This window comes from Blennius ocellaris (genome assembly GCF_963422515.1).
Source record: "Blennius ocellaris genome assembly, chromosome: 8".
In the NCBI taxonomy this organism is placed as follows: Eukaryota; Metazoa; Chordata; class Actinopteri; order Blenniiformes; family Blenniidae; genus Blennius; species Blennius ocellaris.
The window spans coordinates 6448952-6476775 of NC_137657.1; the positions used below are offsets into that span (position 1 = coordinate 6448952).

At 43.6% G+C, this 27824-nt stretch overlaps 1 protein-coding gene across 1 annotated transcript in view; it reads right to left on the minus strand.

The window, feature by feature from the left end:
- The window catches only part of sema6cb (semaphorin 6Cb), a 201060-nt gene that overhangs the window by 161479 nt on the left and 11757 nt on the right, over window positions 1–27824 (minus strand). Inside the window, exon 2 of the mRNA XM_080501600.1 lies at window positions 16195–16262. The gene's annotated coding sequence lies outside the window, so the exon portion shown is untranslated. The remainder of the gene's footprint in view (window positions 1–16194; window positions 16263–27824) is intronic.

The following is a 27824-nucleotide window of genomic DNA, read 5'->3' on the forward strand; positions in this document are numbered from 1 at the left end:
TCTACCTGTGCATTATTGCACTGTGCAATTTTTGATTATAGATCAATCTAAATGTGCCGACAGTGATGGATGTGATAAGATCATCTCTCGCTCACTGCAACGCTAAATTGTACAATAATATCACATGCAGTTCCTGTGACATGTATTTCTTCTGTTTTCTGGTTTCTGTTAATTCTGAAAAGAAAAAAAAATCTTCAGCGTGTTAAAAAGGTTTTTGATATCTTATCCCCACAAAACATCCCAGTTCCTTTTCACCCGATGACGGTTGGTAGTGGTAGTGGAGGCTGATGTGACGGGAGAACAATAGTCGACATGGAGTTTCGGGAGTCGTTTCGTCTCTTTGTGCTTGATCACGTCCACGATTCCACACAAACCAAACACGGCGAGGGAGCGGACTCACCGGAGCTAAGCTTCTGATCGTCACTGTCTGTTGTGGCTAAACGAGCTTTGATGAGAAAGATGGGGTAGTGTTGGACGGGTCTGGGGTGGGGTGGGGGGGGGGGGGGGGGGGGGGGGCGTGTGGGGTTCTGTTGCTCAAGAGGCAAAATGTAATTTAGCTTGGACAGTCTTCAGTCCACCAGCCTGCACAAAGCAGGCGGTGGTCCCCACATATCATCAGTGGTTTATGGAGACCAGAGAGGGCATTGAAACTGGATTCGGTTTGATTTTGCATAATAACAATAGCCAGAGACCCGCGGTGTATTGCGGTAAGCTGCTGAGACTGTGGCCAAAATGATTCGGCCACAAGGAAAAATTCAGCGAGCCTGCTGGGCCAAAACCTTAAAAACTCCGCATGACCATCCATAAATTCCTTTTCGGAGGAGAGAGAGTTCTCTCCGAGCTGGAGAGCTCCAGCATGGTTCACTGCCATTACCATTTGAAAAGAGAGAAGATGAGTGCAGTAGCACGGGGGGGGGGGGGGGGGGGGGCAAGGGACCGGCGTGCAACCGAGAAGGGGTGCAGAGCCGGGGAAGTGCGGCTGACTTGTTGAACTTGGCGCATGGATGGGCTTCATCCGTCAACAGGGCAGAGAGCTATTCCCTATTCAGGTTCTGCCCTTGAGACAACACCGGCCGGTCTGAGGTGCTATTATACATTTAGAGAGAACACACACACACACACACACACACACACACACACACACACTCTCTCCTCGGTTCCTCGCACCAGCGTAGCAACCTTGGGAAAAGTAATCCTCCCTCTGCATCAGACTTGTAAAACAAACCTTTGCTTTGCTGCACTTTTACGTACCTCTCCCCAAGAGTACTGTGATTCTAAACACCAATAAAGATGGGGTTTTAAAATATTCCTTTATGGCTTCAGCAGTGTCCATTTTCTGAATTATGCATGCGACCTTTGGGTAGGAATGAAGCGATGAGTAATTTATGAGATTACGGGGTAGTAGAGTGGCCTCGGCGTTGAAACGGGCGACGGGGCCTGGCGGAGTACGCAGCGGTAAACACCAGAGCCCGGGGTGTATGGCGTGCAGACAGAGAGTGCGAGGACAGTGATATGTTTGACACGGTTTGGCTTCTGCATGCTGGAAAAATCGGATTTGAAACGGAAGAGATGGCAACATGTTTACTTTCAATATTATGCTGATAAATGGCTTCTGTGGAATCCTTAATGGAGCATTTCTATGAATCGTAGCTGCCGCGTGTTTGACCGACACCTTGACCTGACGGGAGAATGGTTGCGTGTCACTTCCTCCTCAGTACACAAAATTAAAGAAAAATGTTTAAAGAATGACTCCAGACCGTTGGCAGCACTTCAGAGGCTCTGAACGGAATAAAAACATTGAACAAGAAGAAACCTACAAGATGAAATACTGATCAATCATCAATGTGGCAAAAAAATCTAGGTAGCATTTTTAATTAAAAATTAAAAACATTTTTATACTTTGGACATTAGGCGGCATGGTTGTTTACAATCTTCCCTTTTGTGTTTGGGCTTTTCTGGGTGTCGTTTGAATCTTCTCCACAGGCCCACTACAGATAGTTGTTGTCATGTGATCCGTCTTCGTCATTCAACGTGGTTCTGATCAACCTCCAACGCTGAGTCAGCAGTTCCTACATACGAAGCCAAAACAAACTTCAGATGTTTTTTTACATCCTCTAAAATTAGCAACATGTTGAAAGACAACACATTCCAGTATTGCGGCTCAGACGAGCAAGGCAAGAAAAAGAAAACAAAAAAAACATTGTGCTGTTGCACAACATTTAATACATTGAAGGTAAACTATGGTCTTTGTACAAGAGCTTCAAGTTGTCAGTGTGCATGCTCCTGGAACTACATCAATAATGTATCTGCACCGACAGGATGAAAGTGTTCCTGAGGATTGTGAGACACTCATTTCAGTCCAAGCGTATTTTCAGGGAGGGAATACAAAGTACCCGACAACCACTTTTTCTTTTAGTCACGATTTTCTTATAAACTTTTATTCCTGCGGTCCAGGTACCAGCGGAACTGAAATTAAGTGCAATTTTCAAACTACTGTCTGTGACAGCTGTGCAGGAAACCCACAATGGCAGGAATGTTCTGCAGCTTTAAATTGATTTTTTGGGGGGCTTTTATGAAGTCGAAATGAGTTTAAAAAAAAACTGAAAAAACATGTACTTCTGAGAATCAAAGCAACAGCTCCCAGCAGATGGACTGGAAGAACTAAAAGGTTCCCTTCCTCCATGTTGCAGCGGAACCGGTTGGTTCCCACCTTGGGGCAGGTGCTCAGAGCCGGGCAGGTAAAGTAAGGACACGTGTTACCACCTGCTGGGTCAAAGTTGCTCGCTGCCTGCAGTTGCCTTACTGCCTCACTATTATTATTATTATTCTTTTTTTTTTTTAGCACAGTCCCACGCCCAATTGGAAAGTGGCTAAAGCTGCACAATAACACTTACACAGACACACATGCGCGTAATCACACACCCACGAGCCTGCAAATTTAGCCAAGCCATTTCATGGAACGCTGAAGCACAAACGCTCGGCACAGAAGGTTGACTATATGCTGCGGAGAGGCTGGTGAAAACAGTTGGTTGGTCTACAGCAGCGAACATTTCCGGAGCTTTCGGGTTACTACTTACGGATTGATGGCCACTCTGTTAGCATTTAGTCACCATTATGGTGCCAGAAGCACATTTGCTTTGGGAAAAAAATAAATAAATAAAAAAAGACAGAAAATCCTTCTTAAAACTGCATATTGAACCAAGAAAAGCGACAGACAGAGCAGCTTCTTACAGCAGTGTGAGTCACTCTTGCTTGTCAAATGTAAAGAAAGGAACAAACACAGAAAACCTTTTTAAAAGCTCCCCTGCTGATTTGTTTTGTACATAAAATGCTGAAAAGAATAATTTGTGGATGACATTGCATACTAACAAAGTTAAATTGCTTCGCTTTATAACATTACGGGGACAGCTAATGTGCAGTTTTCTGTTGCACGCACATTAAAAGGTTGCACAGTGAGACGTTTTGTCTTAAATGTGACACAAATAATGACGTGGAAATATTCAAGAAAGCTCACGAATCAAAATTATATAAATGCACAGAGTGAGGTTTTTATTGGGGATTCTGCTGCAGGCACAGGATATTCCAGAGGATGGCATCTAGATGAAGCTGATGTCAAATTACAGCCACTCCAGCGCTGTAGACAAACTGACTAGCTGGAAATCGGCCAATCAGGAAAAGGAGGACAGCTATAAAGCTGCCAGTTTCAAACAGAACTGAGGGACTCTGTAAAAGGAGCAGTAAGGAATAAAATGGCTCTGAACTATAACTCCGGGAAAGTTACTGAAGTTTTGAATTATAAAAAAAAAAAAAAAAAAAATCAAATAAGCATAAGTCGTCCTGTTAAATCTATGAAACAATCTATAAAGAAGCAACTATTTTTCACAATCATCACACTTGGCTTTCAGAATGCTGAGCACACACTTCTTAAACTCCAGTGTAATAAAAACCACATTTGTTAGACGACACATTTTACATATTCTCCACCATGAAGTAATCCTTGTTTGGTCCTTCAACAGATCCACCCTCTCAGAGCTGGTTTGTGACCAACAATCTAGTGGGGGACGACAAAAAAACAAAACATGTTTTGGCTTGGAAACAAGTTGCAAGTGGAAGCTCAGACTCTTGGAGGAGAGTAAATGACTGCTCGCGTCTCGAGCTGAAAAAGCCCGGGCGCTGACGACTTGATCTGAAGAGCACGAACCATCTTGTGTTTTCCAGCCCTCCGCGTTGACAGCAGGCTGTGCAGCAGGCGTCGGACACCTCCTCAGCACAAAAACATGCTTGACAGGGCGGCGTGAGCGTAATAGATTTGAAGTTCTCCTCTCGGAGTGAGAAAGTGTCAGATCACCATGGCAACGGAGATAGTTTGGCAGAGTTGAGCTGCTTTTTTGGTTTAAGACACGTCATTTTTTTTTTTCCCCCCTTAGTTTAGAGAGTTTCAGTGAACACGGTTAGGAAAAACCTCCAGTTGCCCACTACCCCCATTCCTCTAACACTCTTTTCCTCCTCCCCCCAGTTCAGCAACGCAATCATCACAGCCCCGCGGTGCGCCCGCGTCTTAACCGTGGCTGATAAAGGCTGGGAGATTGTCAGTAATGACGGGTCCACCAGTGCTGAAACTTCCCAGAGCTGCTTGTTTCAGCAGTAATTACGACGGGGGAATGGTGCACCGTGACTGGCTTTAAAAAGCTTACCAAGCCTTTTGCTTGTGATGCCATGTCAACTTTTTTTAACGGTACGCAAGTCAGATGGATTTAAGTTTCAAAAAAGAAAATTAATAAATGGGGACGGGGAAGGGGACAGGGGGGGTACTTAAAAGCTAAACAAGATGTTGCGAAACAAAAGAGGTAAAAGCAGAGGCGGGAGGCTGTGCAGTAAGTGATGTGGAGACGGAGCAGAAATGTGCTCTGAGGTGTCTGAATAGGAACGAGGATCAGGTCACTGATGCTCAGCGCTCTCCTCCAATCACAGCCCTGTGGAAGCAGGCGCTGAGTGAAATGGTAAAGACAGGTGAAAAGGGAGCGAAGAGACACACAAATAATGGAAGACGGCGACGGGGCTCCCGGGAAACGAGGGATTGAGAAAAAAAAACGCAAACTGGAAGAAAAGACTGGAAAGTGCAAATCTGAGAGGCGCTTCTGTGCCACAATGAGGGGAAAAAAAATTCTATCTCCTTGCATTCCTGCGCCACTTTCTCTGAAGTCGGCCCTCAGTAATCACCTTCTTCACCCTCTCCGATGCTTCATCCTCGCCTTCTGTTCTCATCCCATCCGCCCACTCGCGTTCCCTGATCTCCCAGACACACACAGGTGCTCGTGAGGAGAGCGCTTAACCCCCCCCAGCTCTCCGCCGACCGGCCCTGCGGAAGGTGTGTGCTGATGTGCACAGAAACTCGGCGGTGGAGAGACGCGCCGCGCTCCTCCTCCACCCCACCATCGAGCCGAAATTGGATCCCGGCGCCCGCCGAGAAGCGCCGAATGAAGATGAACTAAATATCGGACGCCCACACGTATGTAGAGGTACGAAATGGTCACCGCTCTTGAAAATGGATGGAGTTTCAGGGGTTCTGGGATTCGGCGGTGGGAGTCCTCCTGTGTCGCCTGCCATTGACGAGTCATCAATCAGGTCAGATGGCGCGCGGGGTGGCCCTGATAAACGGAGCTTTAATTCCGGTCCGACAGGTGCAGAGAACAAAGGCGTTGGGCAAACTGTGTTTATTACAAGAGCTGAAAAACTGGCTGCTTATTTATTGGCTCATATGGATGTAAATAAACACTCTTACTGGGGGGCGTGCATGTAATTCCATGCATTTAAATGGTAAAAATGAGAATTCATAGTGTGTTTTACAATCGCACCGCTGAACTGTAGGACGATTTACATGCCAGGCTGCACATGAGATCCGGGACTCGGAATCACTGGTGAAACATGGTCACACGGCGAGGATTTATGAGCAGAAAATGTCGAGTCAATTCCAGGGTCTCCATGTGCAGGATCATAAAACAACAATAATAATAGACGCGGAAACAACAAGCAAGGCCGGCGAAATAACACATTCTTAAAAATTACAGGTTATCTGGGCTATCAATATCAGACACTTCAGAGTCTGAACGCGGGGCAAAGGAGGGACGGAGGAGCATGAATACTGATCTCCGCTGGTTCTTCTGCCGCTTGTCTCTGAAAACATTGCAATTACACTGCAGGTCTTGCTTCTTCTGCATGTTCTGCAATTATTTCCTCCTTTCCCCAATGACGAAGAAGTCATGTGACCTCTTCGACTGACCACTATGCTGGATTTTTCCTGATTTATTTTCACACATAAATGAGGCCCGCATCCGATCTCAAAATATCTGAAGGCATGTCTTTTCCCCCCCACTTACTTTGTTCACAAGCAGATCGAGAAAAAAAATTCAAATTGGGTCAATGTAAATGCAGCCATAGTGGCTCAGATCACTGTTGTCGTGTAAAAGCGCCTGAGATGCAGTGAAAGTGAGAAATCCTAAAGCCAATTGTTCATTACTTCAAATGCTAATCCTTAACCCAAATACCATTTGCCACAAGCCTGGTGCACAATCAGCAGTAAGTCTTCCTTTCAGCCTGATAAAAACTCCACTAAGTAGAAAACACCAGTACAGATCCAGATGTTGGCAATTTATGAAATGTATCAAAATGTAAAAAGACGAACAACAACACTTCTTAGAATTATGAAGGGAACAATGTCAAAGTTGAAAATAATAACAGGACAGTGGAATGTTTAGCCGGGACGCCACTTTACGTTTATGACAGTCGATTTGTGCGTTTAATAGTAGATGATGTGTTTCTGAGTCGCAGGTAAGCTGCGGCGACTGTAAACACCTGCGACAATCGGCAAACAGGGTGAAGCTCTTAAAAGCAGAGGGCATCAAATTGAGCGTCTTAATTTGCCGCCGACCTGCACCTGAACAAACAAGCTGTGTAAAAGCCGAGTGCATTTGCATTCCGGCAAACGGCTCGCAATTACCCGTTTAGATGGCATACCTTGCCAATTAATACACCAATCTTCCCTAATGCCCCACCAAGAGGATTTGTAAACATCAATTACAAGAAACATGAGAAGCGCTCAGGTAAAACTGCCACAACATCATGTTTGCAATAAAAAAATAAGCTTTTTAGTACACCCTAATATGTTAGGTCTCCAAATTAACAGGCTCATTGTGGGGGATTGGTGTGGGAATTAATTAAGAAGTCCTGAACATCTAACTGCCGCTTTCTGTCCCATATACAATGAAAAACGGTCTCAGGGAGGTAGAATGGAAGTAACCCATTTCCACCGCTCCTCGATCAATAAAACTAATCAGACTGGTCCACCCACATCATGCCAGCAGCTCCAGTTCAATAACCACACACAGCATCAAACGCACATATAAGCTGCTGGCCTTTATGGTCAATAGAGTCGGTCTTCGCCGCTCTGTGGCCAACAGGACGAGGGGAAACCTGAACAAAAAAGACTCAATACTGCTCTGAAGAGGCTGCAGCTGACAGTTATTGTCATTTATTGATTGCAGTGTCCATTTTTTTTCCCACCTTTAATTTATTCAATTGAGAAAATTCACCCGAAATGGTGTTTTCCCCACATCACTGAGGTGCTTCATGAACAGGATGGAATTCTGGGGGAAAATTTTTTTTAATCAGGCTTATAATCATCTGTGAAACAAAGAAATTAGATATAGCAGTGCATGAGAAGGCCTCTGCCTTCTAAACATGCCGTCAGTCAGCACAGCTTGTGTTCCAAACCCAAATCCAGATCTCCAATGATGAACCACAGACCGTCTGTAGATAAAGGCTTGATCGGATCCATCTGTCCCTTCACGTTGCCCCAAACAAACTCTCCCTCATCTCTTTGTTTACACAAAAACAATCTGCTGTAAACTGTATTGTTTCCCCCCCCCAATCCATTTTCACATTTTGGTAATGATCACTGCAGACATGGGAATGTGGAAAACCAGCAAACAAGTTGCAGTTATGATGCAATCACACGCAAATGGATGCAAAGTGGAGATGGTGCGTTCCCACTGAGCCAGGCGCTGGAGTAGTGAAGGTGAGCTCTGCTGGGGGAGCTCCGTCAAATTCATCACAGTGAGAATCACACTCCACAATCCGCCATTGATTTTAGTGATGAACTACTCGCATGTGAAGAAACAAATCGGGACTGCATTTGAAGTACAGTTACACTCAGACGCTTAACTAAATCTCTGGTTTGATATTTTGATCTGGCTCGTTTTACACTAAAAGGTTGGTATCATATTTAAAAATAATAATCAAATGAGTCCCTTTCACAACATCTGGAAACTAACGTCTCCGTTATATGGCTGTTTTCTGGTAAAAAAAAAAATGCAAATCTTGAGATTCAGTGCTCGGAGCCACTGAAAATGCAATGTTTTGAAAATACTTCAGCTCCATCTCCATGGAAATGTACCATTAAAAAAAAAAAATGCTCTGGCTCCATCTCGGTGTATGCACTATGGAAATGACTTTAAAACTAAATAAAATCCGACCGTTTGGAGAGTCTGAATGCAACACGACCCATCGAACCTGCGGCCTCTTTACACATCCTGTTTACAGTCCTCTCAATGAAGCACTTCCATCCAGATGCTTTTTTGTTTTGTTTTGTTTTATTATTAAGAGGCAGCCGAGCCCTTTTGGCCGTCACATTTTTTTTCCCTCCTATATTTTGTCTCGCCACTTAAATATAGCTGTTTAAAGTGTTTTAATTGCCTGAACAATTCAAAAGGTTCGCACTTTCAGTGCCTTGATTACAATGAGGCATGATTGCAAATTTCTCTTTCGCTTCCAGCTCTTCCTCTCCCTCATTCAGCAGATACATCTGCATGTGCAACACGGTAATTACCTTAAGTGGAGTCCGGGGGTTTGGGATTCGGCATTATTCCCCCGTCTTGATGTTCAGGAAGTGTGCAGTCGATATGCAGTGACTCGGTCAGACCTCAGTGCACGCACACACACACGCACACAAACAGCCAATCATGTCAGATGTCAATAAACTGTTTAAAGCTTCACCCTGGGGTAACCCTGTGAAAAGGTTAGTTAGCTTTAGCTCAACAAGGAAGATTATGTCATTAACCGTGGCTTCCATAGTAGCAGCTGTGCTGGGCTTTTATCTTATTCGCTTCATCTTATGTCATTAGTAGCGCTTACCTAAAATGGATTTTAAACGGTATCAGCACGCACAGGATGCAAAAGATCCACAGTTTGTTTACCTTGTTTTGACAGGAGAGTTTATACCGTGGTAATTCTTTTGTGGGGAATATTTTTGCCGCGAGCCGATGGCTTCAAACACAAGCAGCCGGATGATTAAAGTGAGTTTGAAAGATTTTACAGTACGGTGACTTGGATAAGACAACGTCTTTTAAAGTCTCACTGGAACCGGGGAAGCCGCTGAAGTGATGGATAACTTTCCTAGACTAGTGAAAATGTATAATTTGTACTTTTTCATTTAAGAACAGCTTTCTCATTTAGACGGCAACGTTTTGCAGTGTGCCGTATCAGCCTTTCGGAAAAGTTGATGATCTTCTGTTTCCATGGAGACAGAGTTGGGGTGTTTTTAAAATATTCCACATTCGGGGCCATATTCAAAAAGTTGTGTTGTCCATGGCTCAGAGCACCAGACGTCCAAAACGCAACAAAAGTTTTCAGTTTTCCACTGAAATCATGTAAACGGGGCCTGAAGCGACTCTGAAAATGCAACCTAGCTCGACTTCTCTCGGAGAGAAATCTGAATACAAGTTCTCCACCTGGTGGCCAAAGAAGGAAGCACATTTCTCTTCCTGTTTCATGAAAGTTTTAATAAGCTGCACAAAATGTGGTACGACTTGAGAGTTAGAGACAACACCACAAGTTTGAGTTTATCTTTATTTCAATTCATGACTTTGATCCAAATGTTTTATACGATTTCATGCAATATGAAACAATCTTCAATAATCCAATATGTATTGCCGGGCCACATCATTACAAACACACAAACTATAAACCAACTCTGATTAAGAAACTTTCATGAATGCCGCAAAGATTGCACAGTTCATAGAAAACATTGAGAAAGTCATTTTCTCGCAGGAACCTGCTAAAACTCAAACATGACCGTCATGTTCGCAGTGTAAATCACTTTCACCTTCAGCATGTGTGACACTGACAACTTGGCAATACGAGTAACGTGATTTCTCTTGACATTTCAAGTTAAAATTCTGATCTGCGGGGGAGTTCACTTCAACTTTTCTGGCCATAAAATTATTTTTCAAAATATCTCAACATGACTAACCACAGCTGAAGCTTTGAGCCCTTTAACCCCAAAGCCCGCTGTTTTCTCCCTCAGCATTTGTTTCAAATAATGTCAAACTTCATCCAAGATGGAAAAGAAATGCAATTTTCAAGCAAATTCTAATGCGAAAAAAATGGCTTGAATTCACTGATTTCTAAGAAAGTTCCTCCAGAGTTATAACTGAGATGCGACGAGGTATAAACAGTTTGCTGCGATTTGCCTTAAAAAATATATTTTTTGACAAATCTGATTGTGCAAACAGGCCTCAATGAGTTCAAAACACTTTGTCTCGACAAGCTGAGATGAAATACAATATCTGTTTTTAATGACAATAAAAAGAGGCTCATGCAAATTAAGTTTCCGTTTCCAGAACGCAACACAAACACACAACACAAAGCCAATTTCACGCCGGCACATTTTATTATCAGACAACATTTAGCTGGAAAGTTGCTCTGATTTTTTTTTTTTTTAAACCAGTGTTATCCAAGATTTTACAAACAGATCAACATCACAAGAGGTTTCCAACACAGTGGAGAAAAAAAAAAAAGAATCATTTGTCAAAAAACTTTAAATCTTGAACGTTCGTCGTCTGGTGTATTCAGCGGAGTAATGCTCGATTGATGAGATCAGCCCAGCGCAAAAGAAAACAGTAGAGAGGAGACGTCCAATCGACTGGAATCTCAAAGTAAATTACTTTTGTGAGCGATTAGTTCAACTAATTGGGGGATTTCACCTCCCTACACACTGTGGATTTTGGCAGCGGTTTATAACAGAACAGCTTGAAAAAGCAAACATGGCCGCAGATGTTTTAAACAAGAGGGAAAAAAAACAAGGACTGGTTGGATATATTAGCTTTATCAAAGTGTGCCTGCCGCTAAAACCCTGATTGAACAACAAGGTTTCAGGTGAAAACGCATCAATTTTGCCTTTTCGTTTTAGAAAAGTATCCTGTTTATATGGCAACATTTTGAAAACAATGTTTGTTTACACAGCAACAGCAGGAACGCTGACAAAATTAATTTTCAGGTTGGGCCACTAGAGGGTGGTGTTGGTTGTTTTTGTAACCACGTGAGAGAATAAAACACTCTAAATATTAACAATGGAAGAACGCAGACATTCGAGGAGACAGACGACCAAGTTGGATATTTATCACGGTGACTGTCGAAATAAAACGACCAAGTGCCAGGAGAAAAGTGGATTTCAAAAAGTTGCGTTTTCCGTGTTTTCAAGCACCATTGTCATGTGGAAAAAAAACCAAAACGCAGCAAAACCTTTGCATTTCCTTTAAAACGTCGTTTCCAACAGGGCCTGAGTAATTCAAAGCCTTGTTTGTCAATGTGTAATTTCTGAAAACACCCTGGAAGGATAGTTGTCCGAGGTTTTTCACCCCCAAAACATAAAGTGTCACCTCAGGACTCCAGAAGGAGATGCTGAGGTGAACCCTCACCGCCGCCGCCGCTTGCGGTGGACCTAATTTCCTCCTACCTCCTCGAGTCCCTGTATCCCTGTAACTTTGAAGTCCAGCCAGCTTTGAAAAAGCCTGCAATCTCTGTGCCATGACCAGGCAGAGGATTAGCCAAGCCCTGCAGGACCGAGTGGAAAGAGGACGAAAGGAGGCTGGAGGAGGAGCCGCGCCATTTTCCATGGGGCCCATGTATGCGCAAGCAGCTTTGCCTCCAGCCGGAGCTGTGGGGGATTAACAAGCTACTAAGGAAGCACAGAACAGACCTCTACCTCGCGTTTTTTTTTTTTTTTTTTTTTTAGGAGTTCCTCAGAAACCAATTTGCAGCTGAGAACTGGGGGCGGCTGCTAATTCTTCCCAAAACCGCCCCTTGCTTCAACGTCAAATCTTTGTTGTGTCACTCAGTAAATCTGCTTTTTTGTGAGAAGGCAAGAAACGTTTCCGGTGAGATAAAAAAATAAAAACGAGTTACAGAAGCACGCGTCGAGAAAAGAGGCTCAATCGTCGATGTGGGAACATCGGTGACTCCAAAGTAACGTTTGGATGTTCACAGAGCAGAGGGAAAATAAGCAGTTAAGCTCTTAATCTCACCGTCAGACTTGATACAATCAGTCACGGGGGAAGTCACCCTGGAAAGTTTGTTTTCCCTCGCGAGCCAAAAACAAGTGAGATTATTCCTCTTTTATCCATTCGGAGCGCCAATTTCTGTCCACGCTTCTGGCTGTGGACACTTCATAAATGTTCTTCTCGCAATACACTTTCGGGTCATGCCCTCCTGAGATAACAACCCGAGCAAAACAAAAACAGATCGCGTGTATAAAGAGGAAAAAGGAAAAGCTTGTCCACTATTCAGACGTGGACAAAGAAGGAGGTTTCTTCCGCAAAGTTCGGCAAAGGTTATCAGATGGACATCAGTAGGGGAACACAACTCGAGTGAATGCATTTCATTTTATTCAAGTGCAGCTCTTGTCGCAGCAGAAACAACTTGGTAAAGAAAGTGAAGAAGAAAAAACAAAAAAACCAAAAGAAAGAAAACATTTGTGTCCCGATTTGAAAAGAAAAGGCAGATCCATACGCTGCTGCCTCCCATCAGTGCTTTTCAAGTAATGGGGTCTTTTGTCTTATCGGAGACTGAAGGGAGCTTGAGGACTTTGGCCTTCATCCCTTTGTTGTTACAGAGTCTCTTGTGGAAATGGGAGATCGGGCCGAAGGCGTGGGCGTGCGAGGGAAGAGCCAGGCGGCCATGCAAGCACATCAGACTGGAGCGGTCTTAATAAAGCTTTCCTCTATCCACCCCAGAGATCTCCTCACCCCAATTATACGCCTGACACCTCAACCCTCCTCCATCTCCTCTTATTTCTCACAGCATAGCCCCTTACTCCTCCCTCCCCTCCCCAGAACCCCCCCCCCCCCCCTCCCCCCGGGCTCGCCATCCAGTTCCCAGCTCTGATCATGGCTCTCCTTTTTCCGAGCTCAAAGCCCCGGAGGCCTGCACAATGTCAGGAGGCTGCTAGCCTTCGCTTCGTAGCCCCCCTGCCTGGATTGCATCAGGAGTTCATCCCTTCAAGCACCGAGGCAACAGAGCCATTGTTCACTCAGTGTCCAAATAAACCCGACTCAAAAGTTTGAGCTGAATCTTTCACTGGAGCGTCAAAGAGAATCCAATGTCCATCTGATTTCTTCCTCAGGAGACGACGAAGCAGCACAGAGCGCTCGCGCCGTCAAACCGCCAGCAACGTTGGTGAAAACACACACAGAATCACAACATACACACACCAGTAGAGGGATGTGTTAAAATGTCCTTGTCCGGAAGATCTGAGCTTATTTTCACAATCAAATCAGCGAGGAAGTAAAGTATGAATGGTTGCAGCAGAAACGTTTGACAGATTGAAAACCGACGAGCTCATCATTAATGTGTTGTCTTAAGCAGACGGCACAGTGACCCAGTATTAACTCAACCTCCGATCAGCAGGAAACGCTGATTCAGATCTTTGTGTGTCTACTTCCTTCCACAAAGACTCATCAATGGTTTATTGATCCAGTTTCTTTGACGTCGGCTCTGATGAAACACTAACTTCTGCGAAATTTGTTCCATTTTGCAAAGTTCCTTGAAATGATTAGAACCACATTTTCATCGGCTCTGAACCAAGTGGTGGTGAGATTAACAGATTCTTCATAATTATAATCCTATCGTCATGCACACACTCAAAGGTCCCCACTTTGACCTCAACGTGTTGACAAGCAGAGTTGGGAATTCCACGACCAACCTTGGAATCAGAAGAGGAGCAGCTGAACTACCTGAGCCACAACCAACCAACCATCTGGTGTCAAAACACAGACTTGTGACATCCGACAGTTCAGTAGTGGTAAGAAACTCAAACAGCTGATGTTTATAATGAGAAAAAGAGAAAAGTGTAATTTAAGCGACTCTGTTGTGTTTAGCTGCATTTGCAAACACTGGAATCGCAATCCTTTGACCTCCCTCCAACCGCAAGTCTCAAGCTCTGCAGGTTACTACATTTCCAATTAATATCTTCACAAGTCGGGGAAAGTCCAGTCTGTGTTGTTTCGTTCACAGGACGTGGATCACTGGCGCAGCAGGAGCACAAAGGACCCGAGTCGCAGCGTGGTGCCAAAGTTAACTTCTGATGAAGGAAAATGACGCGTGACGACACACCGATGCAACACAGAACCAAGTCTGAGAGAACCAGCACGGCAACCGGGGGGAAGCTCCGGACACAACAAACATTTGCTCAGTCAGGCGCTACCGTCCATTTCCATTTGCTTTTTGAGGCATTTTGCTTTTACCTTTTGATACTTTGAAGGTCACAGCAGGCCTGCATCTGGCCAGCCATCTGTATCCAGCCTTCCCATGAGGCTCCCTGTCATCAGCGCTCCTTGGCCCTGTCCTCTGCTGTCCACATTTCAGCTCACTGGGGAAATGTTCGGCCAGACACAACGGCTATTTCAGTGACTCCACGAATTTTGGCTGCATTGTTTCAGCCGTTTTCCCCATTGACTATCTGACATCAGGACAAAGCTAACGGCATAAGAATGAAAGGAAGAAAAAGAAAAAAACCTGACACAGCCAGCGTCTACGCTAGAAATGAGCCAATTTACTAATATTGACAGGCAGCTATCGAAAGCATGGTCTCAATTCTTTTCCATCCCTCACAGGCTGTTTGGGACTGGTGGTAATGATCAGCTTTAATCAACACAAGAAACTCTGCTTCTTAATTTAAAGAAACCTGTTTGCAGCCCATTTTCCATCTGCCAATCCAGACTAGTGCCGTGTGCAAGATTACACAACCATGCATCTCCACTCTCGAGCAATGCAAAAAACAAAAAAAACTATCACATGTCAGCAGCTTCATTTACAGTGAACAAAGATGTGCTTGTGTGGTCTTTTTTTTTTTTTTATTGTTTTTTTTTTAACAAAGTAAAAATGCAAATAAAACACAGAAATTACACATCGAAAAAATACATTAAAGGTCATTTTTGGCATAAAAACCAGGAGGACCACATTGCACACCGTGAAAAAAAAATTACTTCAGGACATTTCATACAGGAGTTAGGGAAATACCTACAGATACGTGTGAAGCTTGACTTTGTCCTAATTTGAGCAGAAATGTGAACATTTCAAGTGAAACCACATCGTTTTTGCATCTTTGCGTCAGAAAAGCCTCGTGTTCAGACAGCAATGTTATGAGGACAGTGTCCGTTTCCACGGAAACGGCAGGTGTGCAAAAAAAACCTTTTTTTTTTTTTTTACGTTGGGCAACTAGTGGGAGCTGTTGTTTGCATGCATGCGTGTGGTTTCACTACAGACAACATGCGATTATATTCGAAAAGTCTCACCTTATTTTCAAAAGGTTTTCAGAGGCTCAGAGCACCGATGTTATGTCAACGGAGCCCAAAATGCTCACTTTAATGTGGAACCCTTGTACTTGTTTGAAAAAGCTGCAGTAGCAGTAATTCTAAAAATAGAGCCATTAATTAAATGCCGTCTGTCGATGTCTCCTAAAAGCAAACCTAAACATCAGTTTAATCCCTACAGTGGATTTACATCGACAGTGTGTCACGAGATTAAAACTACACACAATAATTCAAGAAATGTGGTCCTTCTACACAAGATTGAAGCTTATGTTTGCTCAAAGAATACATTAAACTACCAACATGTCTTGTTTCTTTAAACTTCAATCATCTAAATCAACGCCAAGAGTGGTTTAACAAGTCAAGTCTGCCTTGCTGCCATTTCCACAAATGCATGTCTGATCGAGAATCATTTAGTCCCCCCCCCCCCCTCCCCCGAGGCAAAACATTTATTACCACGAATCAACATTATAACAAAAAACATAGACTGACCAAAGACAAATGTCCTTTCTTTTTGTGTATGTGTTACTTAATGGCAGAAGCGTCTGTTTACCTTTCGTCCGTTAGCGGCAGCGGTCCACCAAACAGGAAGTGAAACTGCAGCTGCAGCCGTCAGTGAATCTGTGGATGAGAAATGAAGAGGTGACTCTCTCGTCTGTGGACACATGGTGCAGGACAGCTCATCCTCACGAGACAACGCGAGCCGCACCAGAGAAATGACTCCGGTATTGGAAAAACGATCGCAAACTATTACCGCTAAACGTGCCGTTGGCTTTCATCGGTCCAATGTGCTTTTGATGGCGCGGACCGATTCATTTAGACCCCGGGGGGGGAAAACAGACGTGCACAGAGATGCGGTTAGCGTGACAACAGGTTGCTTTTCCAAAAAGTGAACAAAATCTTCTGACAAATCCCAGAGCTGAAACTCGCCAGATCTGATGATGGCACCTCAGCTCACAATCTGCTCTGGCAATCTGCTCCCAGAAAAACATCTTCACCCTGCTGCCAAAGCACAAACCTAAACAAAGCTTCATTCCGTGGATATTACCCAAAAACATGGCGTCTGCAAGCTGATATGTTTTCTTTTTTTTTTTTAAATAACTGACAGCTTCAGGAGGGGCTGACAAGCAATCTTCTCTGCCTTTAATAGAGCGGGCTCCTGGATATATAGCAGGAGTATTTAATTTCCTACTCTGTGCAGCCGCTGCTGATTAGGTTTCAATTGAACATTAAGCATAAAAAAGCAATCACAGGTTCAATCTTTGTGGAGATCTCAGAGGAGTTTGTGCCAAATTCAAGCCGGGAGGAATCACAATAAGCATTCATACCTTCTGTAATTTTAGAAATTCATTAATGTGGCCGTTGTTCAAGAAGAGATTTAAATGAGAAAACTCTCCGGTGCGGCTGAGCCTCGTCTGCACCCGAGGACAGCTGCCTGTAATCGTTAAGTTGGTTTTTTTTTTTTTTGGGGGGGGGGGGGGGGGGGGGGGATTTTGCTGCGAGAACGTGACGACCTACTTGGATCTTCACCGACACAAAAGTCTAATTCTGACAAAATGGCGATGGCGGAGGCTTTGACCTCAAACCCAGGCACATTTCAAGTGGCGGCGCTGTGAAAGACTTGCAGAGGCAGCATCCTCTGGATTAGCGAGCGCTCCAGCTGGCAGCCACATGCTGATGGTGGTTCAGCTAAGGTTAAAGCAAAGCCAAGCTCGCCAGCTTATGTCGCTCCTTCGCGCTCTCAAGTTCTCTTTGTTTTGACACGTCGGACCAAGTCCCAGATGGAAAACACAACCGTCGCCTTGCATCTCTGTGACAGACGATCCCGGGAAGTGTCGTGCTTTTTAGGTGTGTGTGGTCATTATTTTCTGGTTTCAATGGTTCGGGATAAAAGGTTTCCCCACAAGATGTCTGTGCTCAACAACTGTGGGAATTTTACAGTCCTTCCATGAAAAAAAAAAAAGAAGAAGAAAAAAGGTGGAAAACAAATTTTGTTTCTGCAAAAGGTCTGAGATTATCTGCGAGCCACTTTCGGTTCCCGGACTACAAATTGTCCCTGAACACAGAGGCATGGACTTCACCCTGTCATGGCTGGACTGACGGGATTCATTGAGATCGTGGAAAAGAGTGAAATAAACATGAGTTTAGCGCCTTTTTTTTTACAAAATAACTTTGATATTCTTTTGGACGCTTTTTGAGAAGTGAACGCTGTATGACAGAGGTACTTTGGATGTCATGGAGGACAATCCAATACACTGTGTCTGGTCCTTGTAGTTCTTCTATTTTTTACTTTAACGTCAAAAGTCCAGGAAACGGGTGTCAAACCCATTTTAGTTCAGGGGCCACACGCGGCACAATTCCATCCGGAATAGGCTGGACGAGTATAAATAATACCAGAAGAACCTTTAAATTTAAACTTTAAAGTTTCTCTTTGTTGTGATATAGAGTAAAGGTGACAAGAATGTCTATATTGTCACAAAACAAAACAATTACCGGTACTATAGAAAATTACTACAATATCAACATATAGCCAATTTTGATTAAACCTTCTGGTGCAAAATACAATGAAATCTATGTGTTCTTTGAATTTTTGAGCCTTTTCTTGCTGGTTTGGCCGGACTGGAGCCTCTCGTGGGTCAGTTTCGGCCCACAGGCTTTATGTGTGACATCCTGGTCTTGCAGTAATGGTTATGGTAATCATGCTCATCTCTAGCAGCAACGGCTGGTTGAACTGTACCGTGATGTGCTTTAAAACCAAAAAGGTTTTGTTACACAGGTCAGAACATTTTCTTCCATCTTTGTCCGCTTGTACACCAAATGTGACAGATTTCATGGGTGTCTTGGTGATTGCCATCATTTGATGATCTGCACTTGCACAAAACATCAAAAACTAATAATACGGATTATCTGCAATTGTAGTTCTATCCATTTCCAGTCCAATGTACTTCCCGTACAAAGCCCTGGCTTTGGAATCAACTGCTGACGAAATGATAACCATAATCTTTCAATGTGCATTTGAACAATTTCGAATCCACAACTGAAGGGAGTCATTAAATCAGAGCTTGGCCTGCAGTCCACCGGACCAGATGTCTGCTCCGCTTTGTTTGTTTGCTTGCTCGCTCTACCTCCAGCGTTCAGCCTGCACTACGTGCAGAATCAATTATGGATGCGTGGTCTATTCAGACTTCGCACTTGCAGAACAATTCCTCCATTGATTGAGAACGGGCACAAGATATTAGCGCTGCAGATGATCGTACAGCCATTCTTGTGACGTCAGCTCTAATTGGCAACGCGCAAACACAAGACGCGTGTTGAAGAGATCATTAAGACGGCGCGAAGCGGGACTTCTCATCCACTTGGTGGAGTTTCTATAGAAAATAAGAGATCCAGAAGCAGGAATCTCAGACACCCTCCTCCCCCACCTGGAGACATTTGGTTAATCATCTCGGCTCCCTGCAGGCAGATTGACTCACTTATCCATGATCTAAACTTCAAGACGGATAATCTGGGATTAAGATCAGAGTTAGAGTAAACATTTGTCGGGATCATCCGGGGCAAGGCATCATAATACGCAGGTCAGACAAAATGTGTTTTTTAAGTGACCTTTCAGAGCCGTTACCAGGTTTTATCAAAGGATAAAACAAAAAGGACCTTGATAGAGATTATCTTCTTCTACAAGACAAAGGGTTTCATGTAAGACAGAATAATTCCAGACCAAACGCAATCAGGGGTCGCATACGGTCCAATTTCACCTCGAGTGAGCCGGACCAGTAAAATAGAGCCACAATAACCTCTGAAATTAAACTTTAAGCTTCGTCTTTGTTGCGGTGCAGCATCTATGTAATGCAAACATTCAATATTCAAACATAGGGAGAGCCCATATGGGCTCAGGGATTCTGGGTTTTTTGCAAAACAAATAAGGTAAGAACAAATATAAAAAGTAGATGTATTTCCATGAGAGGGGTTAAGCTCTGAAACAATCTGGACGATAACTTATAAACCCTCAAAATATTTAAAAGGCGATTAAAGCTCACCACCTCTCGAAAGGTATCGAGCTCAGAAGAGACGAGATTAAAAGTTGTTCGCTCAGAGGAAAGTTTTTGTTCGGCAATTTTGGAATGGCAAAGGAATGGCAAGTTTTTGTTGTTTTTGTCACACCAATTGCAGAAGCATTATGTTCATTAAGTTCATTATGTAAAGGGTTAGGCAATACAAGTTAAACCTCAGCCTAAACCCTTCAGTCTTCCTCTGATTTCTCTTGCTTTTTATCCTTGGATTTCCTGTTGCTGCATCTTATATTTGGTTGACTGAATAAACTATTACTACTACTACTAAATATAAAATGATAAAAATTTAGATATTTCCAGAAAACAATGTCTGCCAAAAATGCCACATTTCTAATGGAATGTTTTGGTACAAAATACAGTGAAATATCATAAAACATCTATAGCCATTTCTACTATTAAGAAATTTTAAAGTTTAAAAAAGAATTGTTTTATTTTAAGTATTTACAATTTGCTTGGTGGTTTCGCTGGATTTGAGCCTCTTGTGTGCCAGTTTTGGCCCACGGGCTTTATGTTTATGACAACAAACACAAACTCACTGCCTTCGCTAGTTCTTATTAACCATATTTCATCTCTCCACGAGCACAAACAAAACTTGACGTAGCGGCGCTCCACGATCAGTACTTTTATCCACAATCAGTTCCTTCATCAACAATCTGCTTTTATCCTATTTTCTTTTTTTCACGAAAACATTGGATGTTCTTTGTTATTGTGAAGCTCGTTCAAATCTCATTCTTGTCAGGTTTCAGCTCCGGGTCCCTGAACGAGGCCCTCAACCCCAAACTGCTCCGGCTGTGTCAGTAAAGGCATCTGGCGTGAAACATGTGCCAAGTCCAACATGTGGATCACGTCTTACATGGCGATCCCAAACTCTCTCACTCCCTCGCAGTTTTATTCTTAAAGCCCGATATCATTGCTCATTTATAATTGATTTATTATGATACTTTATTGATGCTTTTGGATAACCATTTTGTCTTCACTGCTTCATTGCAACTGACAAGGCAACAAGGCATTTACAACGCTCGCTATTTTTCCACCCACTGCAATGATTTTGAGGATGTTTTATTTTCCAAGTACGACACAGATGAAAAGGATCTGTTAGTTTTGATCTCCATTAACAGGACTTAGATCTCTGAACTGGTACAGTTCTTCGTCTTTGATGCCACTTCCGTGAATGGAGGCCTGCTGGCGAGCGTTGGAGTTGAAGAAGCCATATATGGAATAGTGAGGCGGTGATTATGCAAATTTGTAGTTCTGACTAATGCACCAATGGACCATTTTCACAAGGGTGACACACTTATCTGAAGTGACGAGCATTTGTTGAATCTGACATGGCACATTACACACACACACTGTAAATAAACTATACAATCTATGTCCAATGTAATTATAAACATAAAACATGTTGAAATGTCTAAATAAGGCAGGAAGAAGTCAAATGTATTTACTCCTCCTTGCATCCTGAATATTATGTAAAAAAAAGAACACATATATATGAATAATATATACAAACACACATATATACACAAACAGGAATGAAGACCATCATCTAATTCATAAAAAACAACACATTTTATAGCTCAACATCACTGCCCACATACACAATATTTTCCTCTTTGATTTAAAATATCAAACGTTAAAATCTATAGCAGTAATGATCCAAACAACACTGAATGACGACCAGTAATCACTCTCCTTGTTCAGCTTTGCTTTTGATCAATAACTGTGGAAACTCTCCAGTCAGTCTGGATCAGACCTTGCGTTAATAATATTGTTAAATGTCGGTATTTACGTGGAGTTCAGAGAGAGGACACGGTGTCGTCTCTAAAGTTTTAATGCTTTTTGAGGCAGAAACAAATATCTTTAAATATCACAGCCGCCCTGGTGGGGAGAAAATCAAGTTGGATGACGAACTGTGTTCCGGTCTTATGTGTGACCTTTCTCTATTTCACTCGAGGTGGTGGCAGACATTTAAATGGCATCACGCCACTGCAGACACTTGACAACGACAAACTTTTTATTCATAATTACAGATGTACTCTGGAAACTGATCAAATTTACTCAAGTGGGCCCAAAAATAAGAGCTGCTCAAATACCACGATATATCAACAGTTTGGGAAAAGTCAAACTCCTGAGCACCAATGGGGAAAACGGCAAAAATGTTTTCGTGTCCTGACAAGCTGAAAATGGGAAGCCATTACGTCAAAAGAGGCCAAGTTCAACCCGGGGCGATATAATCTGAAGAGGAGAGTATAACAAAAGGTTCAAACTGATTTATTCATTGCTTTGTCTTTTATTCATTTAATTCATAATGAAGCTTATAAGCACTCCCACTTTTTTATGTTTTTTTTCATAGTCCTGATGGAAATGTACAACTTGAATTGTTTTTTTGTTTGTTTTTTAGGGCTCTTTTACAGAGAGAAACCCTACAAATCCACATGAACACATAAGCGGCTATGGAAGGGGAAAACTCCTGTTTTCATCTGAAGCAACCTTTGCAGAACCGCTCAGAGGTGGCGGCGTTCTGCTATTCCGGTTGGGGTGAGGGGAAAGGAGTGAAAAGGACAGGAGTCAACAGTCATTTTGCGTAAAGTACATCTGCTGAACTTGTCCAATATTAGCTAATTTTAGTAATTGCAGCCGTATTCTGGTAAGTTATTCAATAACTCAACGTAAAGTCTTAATTCAGGTTGTATGAAAATTGATTTCCCCGTTTCGCCTGCAAAACACTTTGAACTGCCATAATGGAGTGCCTGATGGAATCGTCAATGGCCACCATGGTTGTGCATCTCTGAACAAGTCATAAATCCAGCAGAAGAGCCGAGAGCGTGGCGTCCTCAGTGTTCGAGCAAATGGCAAACAGACCACACTGCCGCCCGTTCTCCACTCAGCTGTCTATTAAAAGGGAAACATGTGGTGGAGTGTCGCGTTTCAGGGAAAGTGAAAACGCACTCCCGCTGAGGTCCACAGCTTAGCGGAGGAGAGCAGGCATGTTGTGACTCAAGGCGTCTTTCCCCTTCCTTTGTAGCACATTCCCTTACCCGCATCGCCACATGGGGTAAGGGTAAGTGGCTTTACACCCACCCACCCCCCTCTAAACCATTACCCCCCCTCCCGATAACACCCACTTAAGAAAATCAATCAGCATTCGGGGCGAGCCACGGAGACGCCCCCCCCCCCTGCATTGACCTCCGACCTTCTGCAGGCGTTTCCTCAGACAGCGTGACAGGGATTTGTCTGTGCTGCCGGTGTCTGCTCCATGTCCAACGCTAACAAAGTCCTCGTGTCGAGGGGGCGGAGCGCGACCCGACCCCGTCCGCCTCCAGCACAATAAATCCAGATGAGGAGTTCAAGGTGGCCCGACCTGCGTCTGACCCCCCGCCTCTGGATCCGCGGCTACGAGCTCCAGCTGAGCCCTTTCCTCGGTGGCCCCGGGCAAACCAGACTCACTGCCAGCACGCAATGCCGGCGTTTTAATCAACACGTTTCTTCACTTATATTTCACTTTCTATACGAGAGGCCTTCTTTCTGTCATGGGAATTGCATGCAGTGGGGGGGGGGGGGCAGAATTAGCATAGCGTAATTACACTGGGGAAGGATCCAGGCTCCAAGAAGCAAGACATAACCTGTAATTTGCCATTGTGCTCCCTATGCAATTGACAGCCAGTCTATGATATTGTAGATAAATGTCGGAATTCAGGCTGTTAGTTTAACTGATGGTGCATTCAATATGATAATAACCCCGGTCTTGCGCACGGTGAATTTGATGAGCAGTCCCGCAATAGCTCTTCACCACTTTCCCTCCCCTCCATGGGGTATTATCATGCTAATCTAAAAAAGAAGGAAAAATACATTAGAGTGAATGGGGATATATATAATAGGAAGCAGAGACCTCTGGAACTGCGAGGAGACAAAAGAGGGGTATTGTCACCCAGCGCCGCCTGAGCAAAGCAGGGGTGACAAATGGACAGACACTATGCCGGCCGGTTAATTAAAAGAACGGAGCCTAATTAAAAAGACCCTGCCGGTGAATGGGCCGCCTCGATGCAGCGGCTGACCTGCGTCTGCAGCACATGTTGAGCACAGACCAGTCGGACTCGCTCTCCCCTTGCACACATTTAGTTCTCACATCAGAGGGGCTTTGACGGAGAAGCGCGCCACAGGAAGCACGCCAGATCGCGGTGGGGGTGCCGGTGCTTGTTACAAGACACATCATTTCCCTTAGACTTGCATCGTGATTCACAAGAGACCTGATTGAGTCACACGTCTTCTCCACGCGACGTTTTCGTTGTAAACGTCTTTGCATTGAATTATTTTGCGGTAGAGACGTCATCGTTCTGCATTAAATGCAACGTCTTTGCGAGAAGCTCATATTTAACAGATTTTGTGGGTGAGAAAGAATATGAGGGAATATTAAAAAAAAAAAAAAAAAATGCAGCTGCAACCATTGTTCAACTAACAAGTTGAACCAACGCCTATCTTGAGTTCGGATTATCTATCCCATTAATATTGCTAGGTTTTGGCTTCTCTAGCCTTTCTTGCATGATCCATAATCAAAACATGCATATTTTGTTGAGGTTGCATTGTGGAGAAGTTGTTACCAATCTTAGCTTATAGCAAAAGAGTCCAAGTTGGAGGCTATTCCGTGTTGTATTATGCACGTACCGCCTGTGAGAGCTTTCTCTGGGAACAGCTCTTTCTTTGAACGTCCCAAAATCATGTGTTTGAGGTTAATAGGTGACTCAAATCTCCTGCTTTTTTTCTTCTGAGTTTGCTGCATGACGCACTGGCAACCTGGCTCCAGTCCCAACACAAAGTAAGTTTGATAAAACCAGAGAGAAGATGTATGGATGAACTGATGGATGGACCAATGGATGTATGAACTAATATATGGACTGTTATAAGGATTCCTCTCAGACTTCTGCCTGGAACAGTTTGGTTGTTTGACCTTTAAAGTGTCAAAAAAAAGTCAAAAGTTTAACCAGCAACCTTTTCTAATGAATTTTCTTTTTTTTTAATTAATTAACAAAATATTAAATGTTTGTTGATAAACAACAGCAACACACAATTTAGTGGACTTCTGTGCTAATAATTGATAGTAAGCTCAGCACACCACTGAATGGCACAAATATCAAAAGACATTCACCGACTTCACCAATACACCTTGTTGAAATACAGTTCAATGTTGTTTTGTGCAAGCAGCACATAACCTTTCAGCTCACACTGACGATCCACATACAATATACAATATTACCTTCCTTTCTCTATTCAGCGCTGCATCCTGAGGTGACATCTTTTGTGTTCTGAATAATATTCTCTCAATGGCGTGAATTGTTGGGAGATCAATAGTGAAAATATCTGCTTATTTATAACAGTTTTCAAGTTGCGAAGTTGGCTGCATTAAATTTTTGCTACATAACAAATTTCCTGAAAACCTATTTGAGGTTGACCAAGTTGGATTGTAACTCTCAACTATAAAACTACGAGGTCACAGGAGAATATGGACTGGGAGTCATGACAGGACGGAAGAAAAATTATTCTTATTGTCCATCGACACTGAACAGAAATATGAACGCAACACTTTTGTTTACACTCCCATTTTTCGTGAGCTGAACTGAAAGATCCAAGACTTTTCCTATGTATGGAAAAGGCCTATTTCTCTCAAATATTGTTGACAGATTTGTCTAAATTTGGCCGTTTGTTGTGGCCACCCTCAGGCACTCCTGTGCAATATTCAAGGTGTCGAATCAGCATCCTGATGTGCCACACCTGTGAGGTGGGATGGATTATCCCGGCAAAGGAGAAGTGCTCACTAACACAGATTTAGACATCTGTCAACAATATTTGAGAAAAATAGGCCTTTTACATGCATAGAAAAAGTATTGGGTCTTTGACTTACCATTCAAAATGTTGTGTTTTCAGTGACTCCAAGTACTCTTGCCTTGTACTGTTGCCAAAATGCACAAAAGTTCTGGGTTTTTACTTGAACACATTGTTGTGTTGGTTGGTAATTCTCAAATAAGCAATAACATATATCACATAAATGTGCATGTACCATGTAGTGGGAGGCTTGTTTCAGTGTTTATCACTGCAAACATCAACACAAACAACTATTTTCAGAACTTTGGTACGATCCCGCCTCAGTGGAACACATTGCTTGTGTGTTTGTGTCCAAGTCGTCAAACTCCTGACATCTCATCCGCCTTTTACCTGTAGCTTTACAGGTCGACACTAATCCAGCCCGTCTGTGTCTCGCCGCAGGGCTTCTGTCAGCTTCAGACATGGCCTGAGAGTGAAGGGGCGTGTGTGGCCCTCTCAATCCCTCCACAGTCCCCTGGTCACCCAGTTGTGACGTTACAGCAACAGCGTGGTCTGGAGCTTTGTTTACCGTCGGTTGACTTTTTTGCCCCCAGTCAGTGGAAACTGTCCCTCGAGGCGGAGGAGAGCGAGAGAGAGAGAGAGAGAGAGGGAGGGAGGGAGAAAGGTAGAGAGGGAGGCAGTGATAGGAGATCAAACAAGGATTCACTCCCTGGAAAATGGAAAGTGGCTGCTGTGGCCGAGTGGGAGGCGGCGTGTTGCGCTTGCGTGTCTTCCCTGGCGGAAAGAAGTTTACAGCCTCGGAGCGAATTAATGAACATGTTTTTCATCCCGGTGCACTCATCCACACCACTGCTGGGACGGACACACACACACACACACACACACACACACACACACACACACACACACACACACACACACACACACACACACACACACACACACACACACACACACACACACACACACACACACACACACACACACACACACACACACACACACACACACACACACACACTCATTGATTACTCGACCGTTTGCATGTTTGGAATATTACACAAGAACTCTTGTTACCTTCACCAATGACAGTTGGGCCGAGAAGATTATGTTGTCGTCTGCGTGTTTTTTTTATTAATTTAGTGGTTTGTATGCATGTATGTATGTATGTATTATGTATGTAACCAACTTTTCACAAAAAATATTGACCCAAATTGCATGAAACCTTCAAGATTGATTTGTCATCATCCAAGAACCAATGAATTAGATTTTGAGATGTTAACACTAACAGTTTTCAAATAAATCTCCAAAAATTAAAAAGAAATTTCTCATACAAAGCAGATGGGAGAGGCACCTCATGGACCAGATCGTCTGTTGCCATGGAGACGCCCCCTGCTCAGTGTTAACATGCTATCGATACCAACTTGGTTCCGCAAACAAATGTGACGTTGGCAAAGGTCTGCGCTCTACCGAGTGTAGCTCTAGTTTATAACAGAGAATGTTTGAGAACCCAATTTTTTCTGAAACACTACTACTGCACATCCACACCACGTCCATAGCAAATAGTTCCCCTGCACATGCTCAGTAGATGGACAATCAGAACAACGTTTCCTCCAGAGTGTCATGACTCCCAGTCCATATTCTCCTGGGACCTGGTAGTTTTACAGTTAACAGTCACCATAATAACAATCCAGGTTGTTTATCTGTCCGTAAGAATGTCTGTACACTCGTTAATGTTTACATGGTATTGTTCTCAGCATGCATTTGTGTGTAGTTTCATTACAAAAACGGTGTCAACCCGTGGCCCAACATGCTAATATAAGGGTTATGATTCAGTGTTCCTGCCGTTTCCATTTTGTCGTTTAGACAAGAATTTGTAAAAATTGATTCTTTCTGAAACAAAGACACAAAAACTATGCGTTTTCACTCCAAATGTCTTGTAATTGGGGTCTAAACGCCTCGTAGGTGTGACCCTAAAGCATTCCATTAAATCCTGGGATCAAATATCTGCATCGGGGTTGACCTGCTTGAAAGAGTCATGATGCATCTGGGAAGAATCCCTCACTCATTCCACTCGCACGCCAGCAGCTGGTGGAGCGGCGAGTCAACACATGGTTAATAAACCCACACACGGGAAGAGTTCTGGAGGGTAGAAGGAGGAGGAGGAGGGGGAGGAGGTCTGCTTTACTCACCCTGGACCAGCGCCCGCTTTGGATTCATATGACACTAACTGAAGCCCCCGACAGACCCCAGTACCCCCTCCCACTCCACCCCCTGCTCCACGGAACGGGCTAAAAAT